The sequence below is a fragment of the Pecten maximus genome, chromosome 1, assembly GCF_902652985.1.
Source record: "Pecten maximus chromosome 1, xPecMax1.1, whole genome shotgun sequence".
Taxonomy (NCBI): Eukaryota; Metazoa; Mollusca; class Bivalvia; order Pectinida; family Pectinidae; genus Pecten; species Pecten maximus.
The window spans coordinates 29635012-29662125 of NC_047015.1; the positions used below are offsets into that span (position 1 = coordinate 29635012).

At 41.6% G+C, this 27114-nt stretch overlaps 1 protein-coding gene across 1 annotated transcript in view; it reads left to right on the plus strand.

Annotated features, from left to right (window-relative positions):
- The first annotated feature begins 1803 nt into the window (after positions 1 to 1803).
- LOC117329703 (FMRFamide receptor-like) overlaps positions 1804 to 27114 on the plus strand; it is a 76589-nt gene continuing 51278 nt past the window's right edge. Inside the window, exons 1-2 of the mRNA XM_033887784.1 lie at positions 1804 to 2248; positions 22917 to 23045. The gene's annotated coding sequence lies outside the window, so the exon portion shown is untranslated. The remainder of the gene's footprint in view (positions 2249 to 22916; positions 23046 to 27114) is intronic.

Sequence of the window (27114 nt, forward strand, 5' to 3'; positions counted from 1 at the left end):
CTGATGTTGAAGTGTCTGTACTGTACCTGATGTTGAAGTCTGTACTGTACCTGATGTTGAAGTGTCTGTACTGTACCTGATGTTGAAGTGTGTACTGTACCTGATGTTGAAGTCTGTACTGTACCTGATGTTGAAGTGTCTGTACTGTACCTGATGTTGAAGTCTGTACTGTACCTGATGTTGAAGTGTCTGTACTGTACCTGATGTTGAAGTCTGCACTGTACCTGATGTTGAAGTCTATACTGTACCTGATGTTGAAGTGTCTGTACTGTACCTGATGTTTAAGTGTCTGTACTGTACCTGATGTTGAAGTCTGTACTGTACCTGATGTTGAAGTCTGTACTGTACCTGATGTTGAAGTGTCTGTACTGTATCATATATCAAGGTCTCTAAGGTGTATCCCATTTCTTGTAAGATGATGATGACTTTGGATGGCATTCGTTTCCTGTTCTGATACAACCTTTGAAGAAGACCCGGCCTAGAGAGGGGACAATATGTTTTATTAGTCAATTGGAAGATCTAGCTAACAAACTTAACAAGAATGTAAACAAAAGTTTTGCTCTACGTGTCGGATCATTTGAAAACAAGAAAAGTATTTTTGAAGAATTAGTGGGAGAAGATGGGAAGGGGCTTCAAAACGAGGCGAAATAGTGGGAAAAGGAAGGAAAGGACGACTTACGTATCGTATCTGTGGTCCACCACGGAATTAAACAGACCGCATGTTTGAAATCCAAGACATCAGAGATATAACTCATGTTAGAAATTTAAGAATGCTTATATAATTTGATATTCTTGAGCTATAGGTTTACCTGATATATATACATGTACCTTTAACTGTATTTTAATTTGTAGGACAGATTTTTTCTAAATGTACAAGTATTTCAATGTAGTTATAGATATTGACATAGAGGCAAAGCCATGCTTGCGAATCTTACTTTGTAATGTGTCTATTTTAGAGACTCCTGTCGGTCAGATGACACCAAGGAATACGGTTTTGCCCCCTACTTACCTTTGAGTTACCACACGGTAACATGACATCTATAAGTTTATTGTACCATGTACTACGCCAGATAAGGTGATACACGTTCTGTCCGGGGTAGGGTCAACATAGAAGCAGTGTATGTATTTTGTACATTAAATTTACACACCATTTGTAACAGGTAACATGACAAACTTATTTTTTGTCTCGTGCTTACATTAGAAAATGTTCGAGTCCTATTTGGTGCTTCGTTTGGTCGAATTCTTGTTTTTGACACCTATAGCTACTGCCAGATAAAAGTTACTGGTTACGGAAAGATTTCCGTGAAATCACTGGACCACGATCGATCTTCGTATAGGTATATGCAGGTATGTCAATTATGTTCGGATCACAGCATTGCATTCCATAATTAATTGTTATCCCAAAGCTTGTTATTTTTTATATTGGCAGTGGAGAGGTACGGCTATAAGTTCCACTGGCCATGACTGACGTAAGACACACTCTCGTTTGACCAAAGAGTACGGCCTATCACACCCAAAACACTTTACACGTACAATACACACAGAAGAAACAATGACGTGGTTGAATATTTCTACAACAGATTTTAGGCACCATTGTGTAAGTCATGATGAAAACCTACATTGCTGGTCGTACTAAGGACGGGTGGGGAATCCCTTGTATCAACACCTGTCCGCGCGCGCACTGTGTATTTGATCAGTAATTGTTATACCGGATTTATGTTGATACACTCTCGCTTATGACAATGTCATTCATACTAAATTCGAGTCACCTCCGTACTAATCTTGTTACATATTGTGAAACGCACTTCATCATAGACCGTTAATTTGTGTGACTGGAGGAATGTGTACTTACAGCGACACCCGAGCCGTAATCACACAGATACCCAGCATAACTTTACTTTATACATTAGTCGGGCACGGCAAAGTGTATCTGTGATTTTCGGACGGCCGTGATATTTGTCCTGTATAGATTGGTTGGAATGAGTTAATGGTGCTATGTCTGGTCAGACAACTTTCACCTGTAATAGCCGGCAAATAGTATGTGCTTACTAATCGCACTACCCATAATTACCTATGTATACTCGTTAAACATGTTTGTCGATTTGTGATCAGTGTCCAGACCGATTGGCTGTGTTACCCGAGATACTGGACAGTGTTCCGGACAGTTTCTAAAATCAACACGAGATACTGGACAGTGTTCCGGACAGTTTCTAGAGTCAACAAGGGACACTGGACATCAACTGTAAAGGTAAGTTCATCAGTAAAAAAGGTTTGGATGATACATCGAGCCCATGAACGAATGTCCTGTGTAAATATTAGTAACATATCGCCAGCAACTATAAATGTCTCTACTCTATGGCTCTAATGAACATAACCTTGGATCTGCCAGCTGTAGGTAATCATTTCAATCAACCGTCCTGACCATGGCATCGGCTAACTATGTGTTATTAACTTATTAGAGGTGTGTGCTCATTAACCAGAGTTCGGGAGTGTTACATATTGGTGATCATGCGCATCTGATTCCGAGGGAGATCTTCTGTGAGGACAAGTATGTAGGTATACATGTAGTGTTAAGTGCTCGTGTCGTTGGCACCAATGTACAGCAATAGACCTATTATTTATAACTGTCATGCATGTACGTGTTGTCGCGTTTTAAATATAAGGTCTGACGTGGACGCCTTTCACGTGTCATATCCTTACTTTCGCTGTCTTTACTCGGTTGATCCAGCTTCGTCGAGAACATTAATGCGATTCGTCTGATTGTACTGTCGTTCACATAATGCAATCAATGTATACGCTTTGTACTGCATATTACATACAGTGTATACATATTGCCGCTAGCTAAAATGAAACAATATTGAAATAAGGACATATACACTTAAAAGACACTGGACGAATCAGACACCTACAAAGACATGCACTTACTGACAAAAACGGGTCTTACGTACACTGTCATGCACGCACGTGTTGTCTCTTCTTATTTTAAAGAGGACAATAGACAAATGAAGAAGAAAAGATACACCTAGGGGGACACTAAGGAACTGAAGGACAAACCAGACACATAGACCGACAATATGGAACTAACGGAATAACAAGACACCTAGACCGACAATATGGAACTAACAGACCAACAAGACACCTACACAGACAACATGGCACTAACGGATCCCGGACTAACCAGACACCTACACCGACAACATGGAACTAACGGACTAACCAGACACCTACACAGACAACAGGGAACTAACGGACTAACCAGACACCTACACAGACAACATGGAACTAACGGACTAACCAGACACCTACACCGACAACATGGAACTAACAGACTAACCAGATACCTACACAGACAACAGGGAACTAACGGACTAACCAGACACCTACACAGACAACAGGGAACTAACGGACTAACCAGACACCTACACAGACAACAGGGAACTAACGGACTAACCAGACACCTACACAGACAACATGGAACTAACGGACTAACCAGACACCTACACAGACAACAGAGAACTAACGGACTAACCAGACACCTACACAGACAACAGGGAACTAGCGGACTAACCAGACACCTACACTGACAACAGGGAACTAACGGACTAACCAGACACCTACACAGACAACATGGAACTAACGGACTAACCAGACACCTACACAGACAACATGGAACTAACGGATCCCCGGACTAACCAGACACCTACACTGACAACATGGAACTAACGGACTAACCAGACACCTACACAGACAACATGGAACTAACGGACTAACCAGACACCTACACAGACAACAGGGAACTAACGGACTAACCAGACACCTACACTGACAACATGGAACTTACTAGAGCGAAATACATATCAGACGGCAAAAATGTCGGTCAGAGTGTTTTGCGTGTTCATATGTAGAGCTCATGGAGTCTAAGAGTTGATTCCAATAACAAGCTTTCTGAGAGTTTTACCCGCTTTCTGGTTGTTCCTCCGTGTTTTCCAATATGTTCTTAGTACATATGTACTTACTCTTGATTTGTGCATTTCCTGGAAGCTGATCATATTTGTACGAATACTAAGAAAGGGCATATCAAGCGTTTTACTGCAGTATGTGGTACATTTTATTTATCTTTTTTGTATTGTTTTATATTATTTACAATTTGATTAGTTATTGATGATGTGTACAAATGGAATACTACTCCATATGTTGTTGATTTTTGTAGTTAACGACAGTGTCCTTTTTCGTTGCTTTGCGAGGCTCGAGATTGTGAATACTTACGATTATGTGAATTTATGTATGGTGCCATTGTATATATACGTACCGTCAATATAAAGCGATTTTACCTGTGATTACATGATCTGGAGGATCACATGATCTGGAGGATCACATGATATGGAGAATTACATGATCTGGAGGATAACATGATCTGGAGGATCACATGATCTGGGTGAAGATATAACTTCCATAATTAGCCTTTTACCAGTGATTTTACAAACTGTGATTGTCAAGTTAGTTTCCAGGTGCGAAACAATATACGTAGATAACTGGTGTGGTAGGTGAACCGTGTTATGTTATTATCTGTGACCTCCTCAGGGCTCGTGTTGTACCGTTACTACCCGCGTAACGGGACTGATGAGAGCCAACAACCTGATAAAATCGTCACTCATTCAACATCCACTTACAACGGTTCCCCAGGCAAAAGATACACTTAACACTATTCGTTTAATCGCTTTGACAAAACGCTGCTTTTTAATTCCAGCCGTAGGAAATATGATACATCGCTATACACCTGTACAGCAAGGATATATACCCGACCTAGTTTTTATATGGAAGTCTGTTCTTACATGTAACATAAATACATTTTTGTATGTGTTCAATTCAAATGGAACAATTCCTTATAAATGTACAAACTAATAATAAACATGTGTACAAGTTACAGGAACAATTCCTCATAACCGTACTAAATTACAACAAGTGAACATCAATTAAACTTTCCATACGAAGTCTATAACAGAGTATATACCATTAACGTGTAAAAAATGCCCGCATCGCACACCTAGCAATGGCATTAATGTCCCAATCCATAGCTACCACTATTGAGGTAAAGACCTATATAAGAAGCACCAACATATAGGTATTTAACTGGTACTTTGGAGTGTGCATTGTTCAATAATACTACCTGTAACTAAATGCATTCTTAACGAAAGGGAAAAGTACGTAGCATTGTACCTACTTAGAACTTTTGGCGCTCCATTTGTGACAAGGTGTGATGTCACTAGACATCTAGTTACAGGCATCTTTAACCAGCGTCTTCTTGTGTGTATAGGACAGTCTATCATACTAACTTTTCGAAGTTTATTTCCTACCTAGGTTTGGCTATACCTTAATCCCCCTCTTGTAATAGCTGCAAAATGAAAATGAACACATCAGTCCTGAACTATTTATAGAACATCAATAACTACAGTGTGTCCTGAAACGACCCCTTCAACTTATTTAATGACGGCGTTGACGTATCAATTCGAAAAGATACGTTTGTGTGACAAGTCTGTAAAGTGATGAGACAAAGCTTTTAATGTACAGTAGAACCCATCGAAACCACGTGCCATTCGATATTTTAAAAATGGCTGTATGAGTGTAGATTTAGCATGGAACTTGAAGCATGTATACGACTGTTATACTCTTAGTTAAATGGTGGCAAATTTCAAAATGCCACTTTCCGTTGTCCGGGATTTTTAACCAATCGGCGTGACCGCTGTGGTTACTTAAGTTGCTAACTGATTGACAGTTCTACATGTACGTAACCAATTCTTCTACCGATGGAAGGATGGAGCGGATGTTGATGGAAATAGACAGTATGCTCTAAATCCAACGTCGGAGAGTGGATTTCTGTATCGGGATAATGTGTATTAGTTTTGTACAATAGTCCAGGCAACGAAAATTTAATTGTAGTCGCCAAGGGGTAACATATCGAAAATAACTGCATGTAAGGGTCATTACACAATTCAAATATACGTCTACAGAAAGGCGAGCTTAAAACACGGCCATTAATACCAGATACTGTTTCCCTGTTTGATCTGACTAAATTTAGGATCGCCCTTTATCCCTGCGGACTGTCCTGTATGGCTTTCAGCTAAAATTCAAAGGGATAGCGTGCATAGCTTCTGGTCGAATAGCAACCTAATATACACAGTCAGCATGTTTTTAAACTTACGAACATGAATTGAGGAGGGCGTGCATTTATCGGAACAACATACCCATCGTCATCTCATCTTGCGGTCGGTAACGGCTGCAAAGGGATCATGGTGTGCAATAAGAAGCCTCTGTCAAAAACACTGTTAGGACAGGCGCTTCAAAACAAATGCCAGCTTCCCTCAGGCTTAACGCATAAACACATGTTACGCAACGATAACTAGATTCCTACTTTACCCAATTCAGTTTCGTAGAATTAAATTCCAATAAATACGCGTGCCATCAGACAAACGTTCCGTGGCGTTATCGACTACCCCACTGATCGTATCGTTTTTCATTGAGTTTCTACTGTAGCGCGTCACCACAAAATGTGTATACGGTTGAGGTAAGAGGTAATCACAAATCCAACGTTTGGTTTATTACATTTTACATTTGATTCGATTTTAAAATTATATTAGCAAAGTAATATGAATGAAAAAAACAGGGCTAAGTGGAGTCGCTATCTGGCACCTTGTAAGGTCGGGAAAGCGTCACGTAACAGCCACACGTAAACAGTTTTCCTCGGCTGTCACAGCCGGCGCTTCTGTGTTCTTACAAATTACTCGGTTTTGTAATACTTCATAAAAACCTATTGCTGCTCTATGGATTGTCATTGCCGGTTTGATTACTGCAGCGAGTTGTCGTCATTCTGGCATCATTTGATTGGTGCTGGCATGTACAAATAACCAGTTCCAATAAGTTCTCTTATAAGGCTATTAGCTCCGCGCAATGCTGCATATCAGTAATCCACAACCAAGTCTCAAGACAGTGGGCATGTGGCGAGCATTTACATAATTATATAATCTAGAAACTATTTGCATACCCAAAGTGACCATGGGTCACGCAAACCAGTGCGTACATACAAAACAAATGGGACAATATCCCAGTATAAGCGCGCTCTGTGGGACAGGCCGGGGTTTGAACTCGCTAAACAATGATTGGTTTGAGTGAAACTTCTAAATAACAGGCACATACCGATTGACGTAATTTTATACGTATACGAAACAATGACTTGGTAAATCGTACTGGTTTTACAACACGTGACCGCTGACCCATCCCGCGCTTGATTTGTCACATGTAAGTAAAACTGAGACCATTTAATCACTTGGTTTTGTGTTCTGTAATAGCTAGAAGAATTAAGAAATGCAATACCTGTCTGCCTATTCTTCGCCAGGCTAGTTAATTGGAGCGGTATATGGTTAAAATCCAATGGTAACTCTGTTGGAGCGGAAACACGACACGAGAAGAAAAAAAACGTCAGTATACAAAAGGTAATCATATATACTATGTACTGTGCTTCCAGCGTTTTATCGTGAAATGTAGTACTGATAATCAAAGCCGACACCGAGAAAAAGACTTTCACATGGACTGTATAGGTGGACTATCAGAAGAGGACGACTGTTACTTTTGATAGTAAGTTTATTTCTTATTTCTTATCTTGTTGACCGATCTTACTGGGTACGCCCTGATCATGACTTCCCCCGCCTGATCCCAATATCCCGTCACCACCACGACAGAAGTCAGTTGTGATTAGATTGAGAGTCCTGGTGTTTTACTGTCATTAAGGCCGGTTTTTGATGTGATGGGTGGTTCATGTATATGTCTGTCATCAAAGCTGGATATGAGAATACATTACCTTATTTTTACTGATCAATTGTTATGAATTGCCCTACATACAAAGTATATATGTTGGATACATACACGCAGACATACAGTTCTGTCGTGGTTTGATTGAAGTGTTTGGCCAAGGCTGACTTCCTGTCAATTCAGAAATATCAGAAGTTTACTTTATGTATGCATAAAGCCATATTTCATCACAACAAACTTACATGACATGCTTCAATAATACTGATTTTAAAATGAGATATAAGAGTAGAAACAGTATCGTATATAAACATAACGCCTGTATTCTAAACTTGTCGCCAATGTCGAATTGTCGATATGTCCATACTTGTGCATTGTTGGTTGACAGGTTATACGTCAAAGTTTTGTTTTATATATCAAAGATGTGTTAGTATTTATAAATAAAATATAAATAGAGGCGATGTGACAATGAATTATGTGTCAATGATTTGTAAGTAAAGGCGATGTGTCAATGATTTATTGATAGAGACTGTGTGTCAATTATTTATGAATAAAGACGGTGTGTCAATGAGTTATAAATAGAGGCGATGTGTCAATAAGTTATAAATAGCGGCGGTGTGTCAATAATTTGTAGAGGCGATTTGTCAATGATTTATAAATAGAGGCGATGTGTCAATGATTTGTAGAAGCGATTTGTCAATGATTTATGAATAGAGACGATGTGTCAATGAGTTATAAATAGAGGCGATTTGTCAATGATTTATAAATAGCGGCGGTGTGTCAATAATTTGTAGAGGCGATGTGTCAATGATTTATAAATAGAAGCGATGTGTCAATGATTTGTAGAGGCGATTTGTCAATGATTTATGAATAGAGACGATGTGTCAATAATTTGTAGAGGCGATGTGTCAATAATTTATAGAGGCGATGTGTCAATGATTTATGAATTGAGACGGTGTGTCAATGATTTATAAATAGAGGCGGTGTGTCAATAATTTGTAGAGGCGATGTGTCAATAATTTGTAGAGACGATTTATCAATGATTTATATAGACGAAGTGTCAATGATTTATGAGTAGAGGTGATTTGTCAAAGATTTATAAATAGAGACGATGTGACAATGACTAATAAATAGAGACGATGTGACAATGACTAATAAATAGAGGCGATGTGTCAATGATTTGTAGAGGCGAATTGTCAATGATTTATAAATAGAGGCGATGTGTCAATGATCTATGAATTGAGACGGTGTGACAATGATTATAAATTGAGACGATGTGACAATGATTTATAAATATAGACGGCGTGTTAATGATATATAATTAGTGGCGATGTGTCAATGATTTATTGATAGAGACGGTGTGTCAATGATTTATTTATAAGGAGACGACGTGCCAATGAGTTATAAACAGAAATGTTAATGAAATATACATTTAGAGAATAATAATGTGTAAACGATTCATAAACGGAGACGATATGCCAATGTTTTGTCCTACAGACCAATGGACCTTACGTGTATGTAAAACCGATATATCAGTGATTGTATATTTATATAAACTCTGAATCAACATGTGTCCTTAGAGAGAGATATATCGGCATGTCCCTATCAACATGACGTGTAAATGGCGACCTCGGGCTCTGACGCCAGGTCCAGCGAGACATAGACATTCTGCAATGGCATCAAAAATCAAAATTCTTTTGTGATTTATGGTCGCGGTGGTCGTAGGCGGTTAGACACAATCTAGTCCTCTTCTAGCAACGATAGATCAATTATGGACTATAGGCAAGACTATTGGGGCATTAAGTCGGCCGCCTGGCTTTCAGGTTGTAGAGGGCCAGAACTACCCTCTGCTAGTCGAGATGTTATCCAGCAGTTGATGTATCGCTGAAAACGGAATTCAGGACCCCAAGGAATTGCATGTTTTACTCTATATAATGAACAGTTAAGATTGTTTCTCTCTGTAAAAGCGCATCCCTACCCCAGTGATTATGAAGACCATGTTCGGCGCGCCCGATGGCGAGGACCCAGTCCTGACCGTACTGCAAGCCGCACGCGACCGTCCCTGCCAATCAAACAAACTCGTACATTTCGCCCAACAATCAGACGGGAACACGCACCGGTAATAATCGTTGAATTGTTGCTTCCTTTTGAATCCTTTCTCTTGTGATTGCTTTGGAGTGAATAATTGTGTCAATAAAGCTAAGTTTGTGTCGTGTAAATGGAGGACGTGTCCAGTTGTTGCCAGTAATTTAGACCTAATCTGTTAAAGATAGAGCACTAGCAGATCCTTTGCTAGTAAAAGCCGCAAACGGATATGCCATCATAAGATCCTCGTATGAATGTCGATGATACGGTTGGATAAGTGACGTCACTTCCAGTCTAGGGTCCCAAGGTCGCTATGGATCCACCCCGAATAAGTGTAAATGTACCGCTATTGTACGATACAACGGAGCTCATCTTACGGCCATAGAGACGGGCAATTGTCCCTTAGAATATCCGTGGGATCTATAACAATCATCTCCATTCATTGTATTGTGCCATTTTTTATAAAAAGGTTACTTCAAATCCCACATTGTATTTAAACCTTTATACTTATAATACGTACATTCTATAGAAATTAAGGTAGGTGGATAAATACATAAAATTTCACATAATTAGAAATTAAATGTAGTTATGCCTTACCCAAGTGTCAAATTACCACATTGGTAAATCGTATCCTTGCCAGCAAAACGCCGATGGGCTCTAATCACGAACTCCTATTTATGTTGTAAATTAATGAACTCAGTACAAGAAGTTCTGGGTTTCATGCATGGTTTATATGCTAAATTTAATGTATACATGTCACAGTTCAATTTTACCAATATGTAATGGGTCAGTGCGCTACGAAAAAGTAAACAGAAATTAAAGTCCAATATTAATTTCGCATCAATAATTTGATGACGTAGAAGGGAAAGTTAATGCCCGGAGTGACCAAGGCGCGGTTTTGTTACCTCCCGATTCCTGTTGGAGGGATGGGCCAACACAAAATACTCAAAACTTCCGTACGTTAACGACACTTAATTATGAAGGGCAATATATGATGTTATATTTGAGGAATGGTATACATGTTTAACAAACGAGGTAGAAAGTAGAAGTAGAAAGTTGCTGATGTAATTTTATTCAAATTGTGACAGTTCACACGTTATGTAGTGACTAACGCGGTTCGTGTTTTATTCACACGTTATGTAGTGACTAAAGCGGTTTTGTGTTTTATTCACACGTTATGTATTGACTAACGCGGTTCGTGTTTTATTCACACGTTATGTAGTGACTAACGCGGTTCGTGTTTTACTCACACGTTATGTAGTGACTTACGGCTATGATGCATTTTCATATGATCTATTAACTGAAAACAATTTAATGCTTAAATGGTATGAACGTGAATTTATTTGCATATATCTTGATAAGTCATATCGATAGGTTATGAAAAAGAGTCATGCGATACAACACACGTTTCCTAGTGTGAAGTCGTGTTTGCCTCCTGTGGAAAAGTTGGTGTTGCATGATAAAACAGCATATTGAAGCTGTATTGCGAATAATATAAATAGATAATCCATCATTGTTCGCCAACAACCTACAACGTGCAGCCCTCTAAGTCCGGTGCGGCCCGTGTAGGAAATGGCCATCAGCAGATCACGGATGTAAATTCCGATATTCTTATGTCGATCTCCCAATGGAGTCATTGTTTCTCTTTACTCAGACATTCCGCATATAACGATGTTTAGTATACATATACAGCTATACAAATATGGTATTATTTTAAATATAAATAAACTGTGATGTTACCTATATATGTACATACATTGAGTTATGTACAAATATTGACATATTAAGTTGTCTGTAATGATAAGTGTTGAGTGAGTTCCGTATGGTGTGTGAGTTGTGTATGTGTAGTTTGAGTTCCATATGGTGTGTTACTTGTGTAATGTCGAGTGAGTTCCGTATGGTGTGTGACTTGTGTATGGGTCGAGTGAGTTCCGTATGGTGTGTGACTTGTGTAATGTCGAGTGAGTTCCGTATGGTGTGTGACTTGTGTAATGTCGAGTGAGTTCCGTATGGTGTGTGACTTGTGTATGGGTCGAATGAGTTCCGTATGGTGTGTGACTTGTGTAATGTCGAGTGAGTTCCGTATGGTGTGTGAGTTGTGTAGTTTCGAGTGAGTTCCGTATGGTGTGTGAGTTGTGTATGTGTCGAGTGAGTTCCGTATGGTGTGTGAGTTGTGTATGTGTAGTTTGAGTTCCATATGGTGTGTTACTTGTGTAATGTCGAGTGAGTTCCGTATGGTGTGTGACTTGTGTATGGGTCGAGTGAGTTCCGTATGGTGTGTGACTTGTGTAATGTCGAGAGAGTTCCGTATGGTGTGTAACTTGTGTAATGTCGAGTGAGTTCCGTATGGTGTGTGACTTGTGTAATGTCGAGTGAGTTCCGTATGGTGTGTGAGTTGTGTATGGGTCGAATGAGTTCCGTATGGTGTGTGACTTGTGTAATGTCGAGTGAGTTCCGTATGGTGTGTGACTTGTGTAGTTTCGAGTGAGTTCCGTATGGTGTGTGAGTTGTGTATGTGTCGAGTGAGTTCCGTATGGTGTGGGAGTTGTGTAATGTCGAGTGAGTTCCGTATGGTGTGTGAGTTGTATATGTGTCGAGTGAGTTCCGTATGGTGTGTGAGTTGTGTAGTTTCGAGTGAGTTCCGTATGGTGTGTGAGTTGTATAAGTGTCGAGTGAGTTCCGTATGGTGTGTGAGTTGTGTATGTGTCGAGTGAGTTCCGTATGGTGTGTGAGTTGTGTAATGTCGAGTGAGTTCCGTATGGTGTGTGAGTTGTATATGTGTCGAGTGAGTTCCGTATGGTGTGTGACTTGTGTAATGTCGAGTGAGTTCCGTATGGTGTGTGACTTGTGTAATGTCGAGAGAGTTCCGTATGGTGTGTGACTTGTGTAATGTCGAGAGAGTTCTGTATGGTGTGTGGGTTGTGAATGTGTCGAGTGAGTTCCGTATGGTGTGTGAATTGTGTATGGGTCGAGTGAGTTCCGTATGGTGTGTGAGTTGTGTAATGTCGAGTGAGTTCCGTATAGTGTGTGTGACTTGTGTAATGTCGAGTGAGTTCCGTATGGTGTGTGAGTTGTGTATGGGTCGAGTGAGTTCCGTATGGTGTGTGACTTGTGTATGGGTCGAGTGAGTTCCGTATAGATCTGTTTAATGGGTGTGTTCTGTGTAAAAGTGAGTGTCTTCCTGTACCGTAGTTGGATATGGTGTTTTTATTTGAGTGTATATGAGTTATGCTTTGTAAGCTGTGCTTGGCGAATATATGTGTGTATGGTACAATTTGTCTGACACTGTTTTGAGCTGTTCGAGTTTGTTCTCATGTAGTAGGTACAGGTACGAACTGTTTGTTTAGGATGTAGCAACAGTGTCAATTCGTCCGTGACGTCAGATTGGTAGGGCGAGATAACTCTATCACATCAACAAGTAGCAGTAAATGAAGGACTTGGGTATCTCTATGAGGTTTGTAAAAGTATTGGAATACAAACAGATCGTTAAGAAAGCCTCCGGGAACATTTCACTCGCGAGAAACAATTAAACATGAGGGGTACATATAACGGTACTAACTCTGACGTCATACACTAAATGCCTGCTGGAGATACTGCCGTATAATTAACTTAAAAATCTAGGTGACCGTGCACTGTAGTACATGTCAACACTCTATGAACTCCACGTTGATTTGTTGAGATGTGCAATAGAATCCATTAACGCATATTTTGTGCGCGTGCATTACACGACCGTACCAGGTATCGAAAACATACTCCACTGGTGGCATCACATCGGCCCTGTTCATTTTAGTGTATGCTGTGTGGGTCATTTAAGTGTTCCACGTTCAACTCTAGATACGCAAAAACATCAAGTAAAATATTCTAATTCCTTAGACAGGTCGGTCAGGTTATCACAAATGTACTGACTTGACGATTTGACTGCCTTTTGACTTTATCACAGGTTTCATCACATATAAAACGTCACTCTGTCAGCCAGACGTAGCACTGGGACATAAATGTTGGTTGTTCTACAGCCCACCTGTTCCCCAAAGGGAGATAACCCTTGACGTCACATCACCATGCCGTCTGTTAAAGTGATATGTCTAACCACATAAAAGAAAAAAACATTGAAATGTTTTCTATTTTGGTACCGTTTGTAATATAAACATTTATTTACATACCGACGTGTAAGTTATTTTATATGAGCGTTACTTCGTCTTTGTGACTGTAGACCGTGAACGAGATATCGATATGTGAAGATTTATCAGTAAAAATATATAATTAAAAGACAGATCAGAGAGTGTTTCCACTGTGTCTGACCTTGTAGCAGACGATCGTTTACCAGATTTTTCTTAATCGACTCTTTCTAATAATTGTAATTTAATACAGAATTCCATTTTAGGTATGCCACTCGGCAATAATATTTCAAATTATTTTTTTCTGGTAGTATAGAGATCTGTCAAAAATGTCCAACGTCTTTTCGCAGCGATAGAACGAAATAACGAAAAAAGGTAACGCGGAATAACGAAATTAGCGACCCGAAATACTTCGCTCCGCTGTTTATCGTATTTCGCCAAGCTAATCAGCGTTATTTCGCCCCGCGGGACGAGATCGCGATGATTATCGTCTTTTCGCCCCCGCGTGCGAGATAGCGAAGATCATCATTTTTTTGCCGCGACAGAACGATGTTTATCGTCTTTTTGCCCCGCAGGGCGAGATAGCGAAATAACAAAATAACGAAATGGCACATATCAGCCACCATGATGATGCGATATTGAGATTACCTCGTATATCTAACTAATTGCATTTAATTATTTTCAACAGTAGATTATGTCATCAAAATTAGTTACCTCCCTTTATTTCTTTGTTTAGATTTATGTAATTTCATTTCAAATATCTGTAAAATCTGTTTGAGTTTTGTGTTATCTCCTTATAACAACACTAGTCACCACTGGAAAGAATTGTAAAGGCTTGCCTATTAAAATGATGAAGAAAGAAGAGAAACTTTAGAAGATCCTAAATGTAGTGGTCTCCAACGCGTTCAATTCTTACGTCATACATGCAGGGCAGTGTCTAACGAACAGAAGGGAGGTTACCGTGACAGTCACCTCACCGGGGAGCACAAACTTGTCAACTATATATTATACCTCATAAAGCATATAAGTACAAGTTAAACTTATCAACTTTCTGGACTTATTTGGAGTTCGCCTTTCATATGTTTTTCTATAATGATGGTGAGGTCTTTGTGATTGGGTGGGGGACAGGGAGGGGATTAATTTGGATATACCATTGATATCGACATAGGTACAATACCTGTGCAGATCTAATGTGACGGTGACGTGTATATCAGGGGCGGCGTACGGTAGTGTTGATCTGGTGGTGTTTGGATTTATTCTGCCTCTAATCTGTTATGTTTGTTATAAGTCAAAAAGTCAACATTGGGTTTATTTTTCTACTGTGACTCAGTGATGTGTACCGCGACTGGTGGCCCTCCCGGCCCTTCAAACAGATGAATAACACACGTTAAATTTACATGCAAGGCGATATTTATAATTTGACCGTAGCAGGTGGAAATCTCTCTAATCGTCTGCGTATCACGTAAGTATATACGCACTTCTAATGACACGTATGACGTAAGCGTGTACCTACCTATAATGAAAGATCGTCCAAATACCTTCATGATGATTGTATAGCACATGTTGAAATGTATTTTTCAGCATATGCAAATCACCACAAACATACACATCTGTGTTACCACGAAATCATAACAAAGATATAAATATAAATAATATGTTGGTGGTTCTACTCACAGGGTGCTCCAGATGGATCAACACTATCTCATTAATGGCTAATTTACATATCACCAGTATTTTTTCCTGACCTCTGTTTAATAGTGCGCTGCCTACATCAGTCTTGTTATGTATCAGGCCGGGCCATCGCGCAGGCTAGGGTGACCGGTCACACACCGAGCTGTGAATAAAGTCACATTGTTTTGCTTACAAACCCCTCATCAGCAATTCAACGAGCAGCATATATACATTGTAAATGATAATAAGAGAATAAGGTAGAATTGTTAAGTGGCATTAATCCCGTAGACTTTCACGATGTCATTCTTACTCGTTTTTTATGACGATATAAACATAAGTATAAACAGTTGGAGTTAAAAAAAACATGAAAGTGGGTCAGTAATAAAAGAATTAGGTCAATGACAGAGAAGCAGGTCATGACAGAGAATTCAGCCATTGACAAGGAACTATGTCAGATACAGAGAAAATTAAATAGGTCAGAGAGGTATAGGTAAGTAACAAAAGAAATAGGTCAATGACAGCGAAATGGACCGTTCAACGTGATTTAGATCAGCGACAGGGAAGTTGGGAAGTGACAAAAGCTGAAGCATGGCAATGCTATGGAAATAGGTCAGGAACAAAAAGCATCTCGGAAACTAGGTCAGTGACAGAGAATTAGGTCAGGAACAGAAAGTAGGTCAGTGACGAAGAAATATATCAGTGACTGTGAAGCTAAAGAAATACTTTTATATGTCTGTACATATGACATAGTTTACGTAGTATTGAATGAGCTACACGTGTGCCTAACGGGGCCTCGGGTAACGTAAGTAGAGTGGTACTGATCGTTGTAATCTCACGATCACAAGCTGTTGTATAAATGGTATCCTACCATAGGACAACTCATGTAACCAGGACTAGAGGACTAGAGGTCTGGTTACTGGACACTTGTATGATGGTGGTGGTGGTTTGTGGTGTGTGGGGGGTGTCAACAGGGGAGAAACATGGAGATGCCTTCTATTCCCTACAATTTTTACAAAATCCAGTCTAGAACGTATTCTGATATGTCTGTAATGTAAACCTGCAGTGGTTCAGAAGTTATCTGGTCCCAGTAAGAAACAGGTATATACCTTTCAGATGTAATGTTAACGTTGATTTTATTTTGTATCTAAGTATGTAACAGATGGACTACGTATCATTGGTTAAAAAAGGGGTATAGCAACTGTTACTACTGGGGATGTAATGAAAAATAATCCAGATGGGCGATGAAGGCCCTATAAACCTCTTGTTTTACTTATTAATTATTTTCTTATTTGTCTCCCTGGGTACCCGTCCTCGCGTGGCCTTGCGTATACGTATCGTTACATTGCAAATTCGAAACAAAAACAAGAAAACAACGGGGCTTTACGTTTGACAGACATACTTTGCCATAGATAACATCTTCTGATAGCATTGCTTCATCAGGTCACGTATAATTATAAACACACTACTAGATGCGCATTGTTATTTGGATAATTTTCTGTCAACTAATCCCAGTCTATCTGGATTTATTTTTATAGCTCAATCTCGCAATGTTATTGTTTACTGATTGCGGCAGACCAACTGTTTTATCGTAAGTCGATGTAATTTAACCACAGTTCTGATATTGACTGTATATAATGGATAGAACTTACGTGATCGTCAGTCATATATAAACAGACGTATTACGTGCCCACCCATCCCCCTAGCTCTATTGACCAACTTCGACCTTCTCCAAATACTACGACCACCGCAGTCCTACAGAAAGTCCTACCGTCACAACAGATACAGCCCAACAACAGATACAGTCCTAATATCGCAACAGATACAGCCCTACCGTCACAACAGAAACAGTCCTAACGTCACAACAGATACAGCCCCACAACAGATACAGCCCTACTGTCACAACAGATACAGCCCTACCGTCACAACAGATACAGTCCTAACGTCACAACAGATACAGCCCCACAACAGATACAGCCCTACTGTCACAACAGATACAGCCCTACCGTCACAACAGATACAGCCCCACCGTCACATCAGATACAGTCCTACCGTCACAACAGATACAGCCCTACCGTCACAACAGATACAGTCCTAACGTCACAACAGATACAGCCCCACAACAGATACAGCCCTACTGTCACAACAGATACAGCCCTACCGTCACAACAGATACAGCCCTACCGTTACATCAGGTACAGTCCTACCGTCACGACAGATACAACCCTACCGTCACATCAGATACAGCCCTACCGTCACAACAGATACAGTCCTAATATCGCAACAGATACAGCCCTACCGTCACAACAGAAACAGTCCTAACGTCACAACAGATACAGCCCCACAACAGATACAGCCCTACTGTCACAACAGATACAGCCCTACCGTCACAACAGATACAGTCCTAACGTCACAACAGATACAGCCCCACAACAGATACAGCCCTACTGTCACAACAGATACAGCCCTACCGTCACAACAGATACAGCCCCACCGTCACATCAGATACAGTCCTACCGTCACAACAGATACAGCCCTACCGTCACAACAGATACAGTCCTAACGTCACAACAGATACAGCCCCACAACAGATACAGCCCTACTGTCACAACAGATACAGCCCTACCGTCACAACAGATACAGCCCTACCGTTACATCAGATACAGTCCTACCGTCACGACAGATACAACCCTACCGTCACATCAGATACAGCCCTACCGTCACAACAGATACAGTCCTACCGTCACATCAGAAACAGTCCTACCGTCACGACAGATACAGCCCTACCGTCACAACAGATACAGTCCTAACGTCACATCAGATACAGCCCTACCGTCACGACAGATACAGCCCTACTGTCACAACAGATACAGCCCTACCGTCACAACAGATACAGCCCTAACATCACAACATATACAGTCCTACCGTCACAACAGATGCAGTCCTACCGTCACATCAGATACAGCCCCACAACAGATACAGTCCTACCGTCACAACAGATACTGTCCTAATATCACAACAGATACAGTCCTACCGTCACAACAGATACAGCCCTACCGTCACAACAGATACAGTCCTACCGTCACAACAGATACAGTCCTAATGTCACGACAGATATAGTCCTAACGTCACAACAGATACAGCCCTACCGTCACAACAGATACAGCCCTACCGTCACAACAGATACAGCCCTACTGTCACATCAGATAGTCCTACCGTCACGACAGATACAGCCCTACTGTCACATCAGATAGTCCTACCGTCACAGCAGATACAGCCCCACAACAGATACAGCCCTACCGTCACAACAGATACAGCCCTACCGTCACATCAGATACAGTCCTACCGTCACGACAGATGCAGCCCTACCGTCACATCAGATACAGTCCTACCGTCACAACAGAAACAGTCCTACCGTCACATCAGATACAGCCCTACCGTCACAACAGATACAGCCCTACCGTCACAACAGAAACAGTCCTACCGTCACAACAGATACAGTCCTACCGTCACAACAGAAACAGTCCTACCGTCACAACAGATACAGTCCTACCGTCACAACAGATACAGCCCTACCGTCACATCAGATACAGCCCTACCGTCACAACAGATACAGCCCTACCGTCACAACAGATACAGCCCTACCGTCACAACAAATACAGTCCTATCGTCACATCAGAAACAGTCCTACCGTCATGACAGATACAGCCCTACCGTCACAACAGATACAGTCCTAACATTACAATAGACATTGTGCTAGTGTCAGAACAGATATCATTTGTATGGTGAATTAGCACTTGGTCAATAGACAAATGATGTAGACAGTCGTTTGTGAGTCAATTACCATATAAGTGCATTTTTGACAGTCACGTATTGAATTATCTCTGTATCATAATAGAGCCGCCCTTTGGATCTGAGAGCACAGTTGTAGTGGGACTTGTCTTTTGTCAAGCCCTACGTGTATATAATGGCGGTAGTAGTGAGTTATTCGCACTTTCCCTACTCCAATGGTAGTCGTGAACGCTTACAACTTCCCCCACTGGTGTGTTCTTCGCACTTCTCCAGCCAATCAGTGATGTTCTTGGACTCTTCTTACATTTCCACTCCATTAATGGTGGTCGTGAGCTCTTCGTACTTTTCCATTCCGTCAATGGTGGTCGTAAGTTCTTCTAACGCTTCCACTCCATCAATAGCGGCGGAGAGCTCTTTTCTATGTATTCTTGACTCCATCAATGGTGGTCATGGACTCTTCCTACTCTTTACTCCATCAATGGTGGTCATGGACTCTTCCTACTCTTTACTCCATCAATGGTGGTCATGGACTCTTCCTACTCTTTACTCCATCAATGGTGGTCATGGACTCTTCCTACACGACTCCATCAATGGTGGTCATGGACTCTTCCTACACTTGACTCCATCAATGGTGGTCATGGACTCTTCCTACTCTTTACTCCATCAATGGTGGTCATGGACTCTTCCTACACTTGACTCCATCAATGGTGGTCATGGACTCTTCCTACTCTTTACTCCATCAATGGTGGTCATGGACTCTTCCTACTCTTTACTTCATCAATGGTGGTCATGGACTCTTCCTACTCTTTACTCCATCAATGGTGGTCATGGACTCTTCCTACTCTTTACTCCATCAATGGTGGTCATGGACTCTTCCTACTCTTTACTCCATCAATGGTGGTCATGGACTCTTCCTACTCTTTACTCCATCAATGGTGGTCATGGAATCTTCCTACTCTTTACTCCATCAATGGTGGTCATGGACTCTTCCTACTCTTTACTCCATCAATGATGGTAAACTCTGCCTACTCTTTACTCCATCAATGGTGGTCATGGACTCTTCCTACTCTTTACTCCATCAATGGTGGTCATGGACTCTTCCTACACTTGACTCCATCAATGGTGGTCATGGACTCTGCCTACTCTTTACTCCATCAATGATGGTAAACTCTCCCTACTCTTTACTCCATCAAGGATGGTCGTGGGCTCTGCCTACTCTTCCACTCCATGTCAGCTTCATTCCTTCGGAGACATAGGCTTGTGAGATTTCTTCAAAATAAGAATGCGTTTAAGCTGTAAGATTTTTGTATACTCCATTTGAATTTGTATGTACATATAATTTGCTGGATAATGGAGGAAACTATGGTTTAGACCAGTATACTACTTTGTCGATCCATATGTAGCGAACATACCAAACGCCGGCCACGTTGTTGTGAACTCTCATCGCTGTAAATAGAGCTGTATATTTGACTAAGACATGTCTTATCTAAAATTGGAAGCCTCTTGAAATATAACACTAAACATGCATTCTTAGTTTTAAACGATTTATCTTTACCATTGGATTAAATGGGCACCGCTCTCTCAAAATAGCAATAGTTCGGTGATGTGATCGCTCTCTTTGTTCCCAATCATCAGAACGCACACCATCGCTGCATGTATAGGGCGATACTAAAATTTAACATACACTCGCTGTATTTTTAATGATTCTCAAAACCGGCGCCGATAGCACTACCACACTGTATCAGCAGGGTCACATGCAAACAGATCATTGGCAAGAAAGATGGAGCATTTCACCATTCTACAGAACTAGTGTCAAACTGTCTTCCGTGTCCCGGCGAGAGCGGCACGTCGGGGGCACTCGCTTCAGGCCGTCACTTTTATTGACGGTGGATTTCCTAACACAGGTATATTTTTTATGAACGGTGGATTTCCTAACACAGGTATATTTTTTATGAACGGTGGATTTCCTAACACAGGTATATTTTTTATGAACGGTGGATTTCCTAACACATGTATATTCATTTAGACACTCGTGTTAAAATTGTTACTGCGCACGCATTGACACTTGGTTAAATGAATGTCACTCTTCTGCGATTTACGGTGTCTCGCTGTCTTCTGTATCTATTCGCTCTGAGGTAGCAATGCTATTGTCACACCTGTACAGGGTTTTCATGGTATGCTAATTAAGACAAAATTAAAATGCATATAATATACTGTAACACAGGTCTGTTTTTACTCATGATAAAAACAAATCGTTTATTAGGAACCCCTCCTGTAGTTTGTGGCATTAATGTCGCTATGAATACATTTCTACATCATTTTGCATTAAAGCAATATGGCGTGTCGTATGTCATTTCATTTATTTATTTATTGACTAGTGTCTTTACAGCTCATCAGTACATATAACACACAATACAATGGTTCACTGTAATATAGGGGTGTAGTGTCAAACTCTATAGAGAATGGACAAATCCGTTAACTTCGGACATGTAAACATTTATCAAAGTAAGGTTGTGTCTTTGTCTGAATATATGTCGTGTTTTTTGTGTGTGGTGTGTTCTGTGTACGCGGTGCGTTCCGATATTGTTTTGGCTGTGTTCCGATTTGCACCGTGCTTTTTGTTTTTGTTCCAAGCTGTGCATGTTGTGTGTTCCCAGTTTGTGTGTTATGTGACAAAGATAGTACGCTGTGTGTTCCATGTTTGTATGTGATGAATTTGTATGAGGTGTGTTCCGAGTATGTGTGACTGGTATGTTCCGAGTATGTAATGTATTTGTATGAGGTGTGTTCCGAGTATGTGATGTCTTTGTATGAGGTGTGTTCCGAGTATGTGTGACTGGTACATGTATGTTCCGAGTATGTGATGTATTTGTATGAGGTGTGTTCCGAGTATGTAATGTATTTGTATGAGGTGTGTTCCGAGAATGTGATGTCTTTGTATGAGGTGTGTTCCGAGTATGTGATGTATTTGTATGAGGTGTGTTCCGAGTATGTGATGAATTTGTATGAGGTGTGTTCCGAGTATGTGTGACTGGTATGTTCCGAGTATGAGTGTGGTACGCTCTGAGTTTTTATGATATGTATTTGTATGAGGTCTGTTCCGAATATGAGTGTGTTCCTTGAGTTAATGATATGTTCCGAGTGTGTATGTAAGCGTATTCGGTATTGTTCTGTATGTGACATGTCCTGTGTGTGGATATTCTAGTATGTCCAGTGGTTCCTTTACATCCAAAATCTAGTGTGTTCCGTATTTACAAATCGCGTGCTGTTTCATATGGACCGAGGGCGGAGTCAGCCACTAGAGTGTGGAAGGGCGGTACCAGCGCGTGGCTGCTGGGCCGTGTCCACGTGCTCCATCGCGGGCTAAATCATTTGTGATAGTGGGATGTGAAGGGACTGTCCCGCCAGCTACTAGTTCCGTGTGTGTTCTAAAGTCTGTGTTTGGTTTGTTGACAGAACGAGAACTGTGGATTTTCTGTGACCTAACCACGTGTCGTTACCGACGTACTGTGTGAAATGTGCTTACACACTGTCAGTATTGTAGCAGTAACCTTGGGAACGTCACCACAATAATTCGCCGTAAAGGTAAGATTCTATCATTTCTTACTTGTAAACAGAAACTGATCAGGGTACTTTACCTTATCGGGTCAAGGCTAGACCTACCCGAACTGAAAGTCCACCACACAAAACCACGACTAACTCAAACGGAATTTGTCAACGTTATCGCGGGCGTTTTCTCTACTTGTTTAATGTGTTATCAGTGAATTTTAATTCCTGACATATCTAGAAATTTATCTTTTTGGTTGGTAGCTGTGTATAGAGAGCATGTGGCGAGAACTCCTCAGTTCTCCGTCGTCAAAGTTCATGTGATCATTTGTAACCTTGTACGTTTCTTCTACATGTATACAATTGGGCAAAGACTCGACCAGGTCCTTAAAATTGCCTTTAATTCGTTTTGTAACGTGAATACAAGTAAGGGAGCCGTGAGAGTGCCTCAGATCCTTTTATAGATAACGAACTGAGCCGTACAATCCGAGTATTGAATATAGCTATGTTAATGAAATTGATACCATTTCTTACAAATACGTGTATACAAGGTTTGTTCTCGTTATTGACAATGGTTGATTGGCGAGACATTGTGTTAGCGGTCTATAATATTCCCGTCGTGCACCAGGCCCTTCTCGCTGAGGTGCACAGGGACTAGCACATGGCCCCCAGCAATGTATACATGTGTGCAGCAGCCCCCGGTGCGTGACGAACACATCTGCTGTTCATGTCGCGCTAACCATGATTAGGGTAGAGAGAGTAATTAGGATATTTGCTGTAAGTACATGTACTAGAGACCTACCGTAACAGTCGTCAACGTTAGCTGCTGATGTAATTAATCCCAAATAAGTCGAAATAAATATATGTGTTACATAGGACCGTTGATATTTGTTACAAGCAATATGTCAACAATAAAACGACCCCGGTCCCTACTTTACAGCTATCATCAATCGACGGCGGGATGACAATTATCCAGCCAGGCGGTAACGATGGTCTTGCATTATTGACGAGGTGTGACCGAACACAGTCCACCAACTGTACTTTAATCAACAACCGAACAATAACAGTGCTTTTAATACTATAGCGTTCATTAATGCACCTGTCATACAATTCATTTCAATATTGCATTGCTCATTTGTAATTACGCGAGTGATTTGATAGCAACTAACAAAAACAATAACAAACGGGGGCCGACGTTATAAGTCAGGGTTACTTCCTGCTGTGTGACAAGCATGCATGCGTACTAAATCTGCTGTGGACCGTGACACGGTGTGTCTAATGATGGCCCTGTGTACCCGACACCTCCGCAACATGTAACAAATATACACGATGTGTAGGAATGTAGGATACAGGTACACACAGAAGTCACATACAATGTATGCATCCACTGGGCTCGTAAATCCTAATGGCTCCTATCCGGGAAATACATGTAGAACGGTGTCATAAGTTAAGATTTATAGATCGGGCACGATTTTTATCTCGTTAATCTGTCATTTTATAGCATTTAAACAAATCCCATCACTTCCCTGTCAACTTCATAAATACCTGAGAGATTTTAATTTAAAAAATAGATGATATATTGTCAATTAACTTGTGTAAACTATAGCTTGCCTACAACAGCACCACAACCGTGTTAACTCTCTGACTACTCCGCGGGAGTCCACAGCACAACTGTGTAACCCACTCCCTTCTCAGAGAGTCTACAGCACCGCATCCGTGTAAATCCTCTCCCTACTCCGGGAGTCTACATCACTACAACCGTGTAAACCCTCTCCCTTCTCCGGGAGTCTACATCACTACAACCGTGTAAACCCTCTCCCTACTCCGGGAGTCTACAGCACCACAACCGTGTAAACCCTCTCCCTTCTCCGGGAATCTACATCACTACAACCTTGTAAATCCTCTCCCTTCTCCGGGAGTCTACATCACCACAACCGTGTAAACCCTCTCCCTACTCCGGGAGTCTACAGCACCGCATCCGTGTAAATCCTCTCCCTTCTCCGGGAGTCTACATCACTACAGCCGTGTAAACCCTCTCCCTACTCCGGGAGTCTACATCACTACAACCGTGTAAACCCTCTCCCTTCTCTTGGAGTCTACGGCACTGCAACCGTGTAAACCCTCTCCCTTCTCCGGGAGTCTACAGCACTGCAACCGTGTAAACCCTCTCCCTTCTCTTGGAGTCTACATCACTACAACCGTGTAAACCCTCTCCCTTTTCCTGGAGTCTACGGCACTGCAACCGTGTAAACCCTCTTCCTTCTCCGGGAGTCTACAGCACCGCATCCGTGTAAACCCTCTCCCTTCTCCGGGAGTCTACATCACTACAGCCGTGTAAACCCTTTCCCTACTCCGGGAGTCTACAGCACCGCATCCGTGTAAACCCTCTCCCTTCTCCGGGAGTCTACATCACTACAACCGTGTAAACCCTCTCCCTACTCCGGGAGTCTACATCACTACAACCGTGTAAACCCTCTCCCTTCTCCGGGAGTCTACATCACCATAACCGTGTAAACCCTCTCCCTTCTCTTGGAGTCTACGGCACTGCAACCGTGTAAACCCTCTCCCTTCTCCGGGAGTCTACATCACTACAACCGTGTAAACCCTCTCCCTTCTCCGGGAGTCTACATCACCATAACCGTGTAAACCCTCTCCCTTCTCTTGGAGTCTACGGCACTGCAACCGTGTAAACCCTCTCCCTTCTCCGGGAGTCTACAGCACTGCAACCGTGTAAACCCTCTCCGTACTCTTAGAGTCTACATCACTACAACCGTGTAAACTCTCGCTATACTCTGTGAGTTTACAGCAACGCATCCGTGTAGACCAACTCCCTTCTCCGGGAGTCAACAGCACCACAACCATGAACACCCTCTCCATTCTGCGGGAGTCTACAGCAGTCTACAGTGTATATATGATAAGTATATTGTATAACCTGGGGGAATAGTAAAACCTTCGTTATTAGAGCACACCTCGTTGAACTGATGTCTTGGATAGAATACACCATCATGCGACCTCGTCCTGACTTGTCTTTTGTATACATATGTATTAAATATTAGATGATTTATATCAATGTGAGTATTAAAACTGCTTACAATAATATCAATGTGGATTTGAATACCCCCCCCACACACACACACTACTGTGTACATTGTTTACTATGCTACCTGCAATATGTTAAAACAGGCTCCCTCCCCCGGGAATCAACCATGCCGCTATTGTGTAAACATGCTCCCTCCCCCGAGAATCAACCATGCCGCTACTTTGTAAACATGCTCCCTCCCCCGGGAATTAACCATGCCGCTACTGTGTAAACATGCTCCCTCCCCCGGGAATCAACCTTACCGCTACTGTGTAAACATGCTCCCTCCCCCGGGAATCGACCATACCGCTACTGTGTAAACATGCTCCCTCCCCCGGGAATCGACCATACCGCTACTGTGTAAACATGTTCCCTCCCCCGGGAATCAACCATACTGCTACTTTTGTAAACGGATTCCCTCCCCGGGGATCTACAATGCCGCTACTGTGTAAGCCTACACTTCCACCGAGAGTCTACAATCCATCTAATGTGTACTTTTACGCTCCCTCGGGTGTCTTCAATACCGCTACTGCAGTAACGCACTCCCTTCCCCGTTGATCAAACTGTAAACGAACTCCCTCCCCCGGGAATCAACCATACCACTACTGTGAAAAATACTCCCTTTTCCGGATCTGCAATGCCGCTACTGTGTAAGCCTACTCCTTCACCGAAACTCTATGATACCGCTACTGTGCAAACCTACTCCCTCAACCGAGAGTCTACCATACCCTTTACTTCGCTCGGGACTGTGTCGGCCTTTTCCTTTCCCGTCAGTGGATCGCGACAATAAAGCATTTATGGGCCTGCGATCCTTTCAGCATATAACAATCTTAGACGACAATATGTCCGTGTAAATTTTCATGTTTCGGAAATATTCTATTAATCATCCAACATCCGGACGTATCCAAACGTAGGACGAATGGACAAACCGATCACCAGATATAGGACGAATGGACAAACTGATCACCAGATATAGGAAGAATGGACAAACAGATGACAAGATATAGGACGAATTGACAAACCAATCAC